This window comes from Vicia villosa, linkage group LG4 (genome assembly GCF_029867415.1).
Source record: "Vicia villosa cultivar HV-30 ecotype Madison, WI linkage group LG4, Vvil1.0, whole genome shotgun sequence".
In the NCBI taxonomy this organism is placed as follows: domain Eukaryota; kingdom Viridiplantae; phylum Streptophyta; class Magnoliopsida; order Fabales; family Fabaceae; genus Vicia; species Vicia villosa.
In genome coordinates this window covers 163,619,704-163,621,995 of record NC_081183.1, presented here as the reverse complement: position 1 = coordinate 163,621,995, position 2,292 = coordinate 163,619,704, and positions in this window count along the sequence as shown.

Below are 2,292 nucleotides of genomic sequence, written 5' to 3'. Positions count from 1 at the left end.
ACTTCCAGAAGTACAAGGGTTTGAGCTGTCCGAAGAGCCATATCATCATGTATTGTCGTAAGATGGCTTCTCACATCCACAACGACTCATTGCTCATTCACTGCTTCCAAGATAGCTTATCTGGGGCATCTCTGAACTGGTATATGAATCTGGAGCGTAATAGAATCCGATCTTGGAAGGATTTGTCTGATGCTTTCCTCAAGCAATATCAATACAACATTGACATGGCACCGACTAGGTTGCAACTTCAAAATCAAGTGCAAAGGACCAATGAGACATTCAAAGAGTATGCTCAGAGGTGGAGAGAAATGGCTGCTCAGGTTAATCCACCACTTTCTGAATCTGAACTGGTTGATATGTTTATGAACACTCTTCAAGGACATTACTATGAGAGAATGGTTGGTAGTGTTTCTTCTGGTTTCTCCGATCTAGTCAGGATTGGTGAAAGAATTGAGAATGGTTTGAAAATTGGTAAGATCCAGAATCCCGCCAATGCTGCTGCTGCAAACCAATATGGGTACAAGAAACCTCAGGGTAACTTTGTCAAGAAGAAAGAAGGCGAGACCAGTGCCACCTATGCTCAAGATCAAGCTCCTTGCTATCGAGTGGCCGCCACCGCCCCTCAAGCTTATGTGACACCTGTTGGTCAACAACCTTGGGTCCCTTATCAACAATATGTCCAACAACAACAACAAGGTTTCCAACAACAAGGTTATCAGCAGAGACAGGGTCAACAGAGGCAGAATAGGCCTAAAAGGGTGTATGATCGTGTACCAATGACCTATAGCCAACTTCTCGCTGCCTTGCTTGATCAAAAGTTGATTCAATTAGCTGAGGCGAGGCCTCCTCCTGATCCTCTCCCTCCAAATTACAAGATTAATGCCAAGTGTGAATTCCATTCTGGAGGATCTGGCCACACCACTGAAGAGTGCAGAGTTCTCAAAGACAAGGTTCAGGATCTGCTTGATGCAAAGGAGATTACATTCACACCTGCGGCACCTAATGTGGTCAACAATCCCATGCCACCTCACAATGGAGCTTCCACCAGTGGAACATGAAGACTTTTATGTTTGTCAGAAAACATTTCATTTGCATTAGAATAAGGCCAAGCTTGCCATTGTATAGATTTCTCTAGTATTTTCAATTGTACTATTTTCGTTGTTATCAAGTACTTCTCATTGTAAGAAACTCATCCTGTTTGAATAAATAAAAACAATGCAATATACATGTTTTTCTCAAATCATTTCATCTTTGTCATTATGTTCATTAATATTAAACTCATTTGTCTTAAGCAACTAAAAAAGGAGAATGATGAAAAATGAATCAAGAACACATGAACTACTAACTGTATGCTTTTGGAACAAAGATCCTACTGACGATGTGCAGGCATTGTTTCAATTCCTAAACACCGGAGTTATAAGGGAGTGAAACCTTCGTAAACCCCATTGAGCCTAAGGAGTAGTAGTTTCTTTTCAAAAAAAAAAACAATGAAACCCTTCATCTTAACCAGGGGCAGGGTAGTCTTCAGTTAGTGCGACCGAGCGCTCAACTTTCAGGTATTCCATCAGAGGATCAATTACATCTCATGTCCCGCAACAAAAGAAGAAGAGAACAATCCACAATGGATGTCTCTCATTCACTAAGAACAAAGGCAGTCATAACCTTTTCATCAAGTCAGTCACAAAAATCATACAACTTGTTCCCAAACGAGGCAAAAAAAAAGGGAGTGAAAAGAAAGTATTGAATCATGATCAAAAAAAAAAAGAAAGAAACAATAGCCCGCTAAGTCAAAAAGAAGGAAAAGCTTTGAAGCAAATGACTTAGGCAAAAATTAGGGCATATCCCGCTGGACAACGGAAACCAAAATCAAAAGAAGCTTTTTGTCCAGGCAAAAGTTAGGGAAAGCAAAAAGACAAAAGCAAAAGAAAAATCCTCCAAGGGGCAAGTTGTTGTGACCATAAAAAAAAAGCAACAAAGAGTGACTGCCACCTCCATCAAAGCTACAAAGGATCCTCATCCATCACAATCCTTCCTGAAAGATGAACACTCGTGTCAAACTAACTGAACGTAGGACTGGAGGACATCACGAAGAGGGGTGGGTTAAGTAGAACTTGAGCTTTTATCCTTTGTTTCTCCAACCGTGAACCCGACCACGTTACAACCCTCAAAAGTCCTAATTGAAGCAGGGTTCGTTCCAAAAGCATACAAACTTTAAAATCATGTCAAACTGACTCCTAATGTTGCTGTGTCACTTGTGTTAGTATCAGTACAACATTTTGACAAATAAAACTT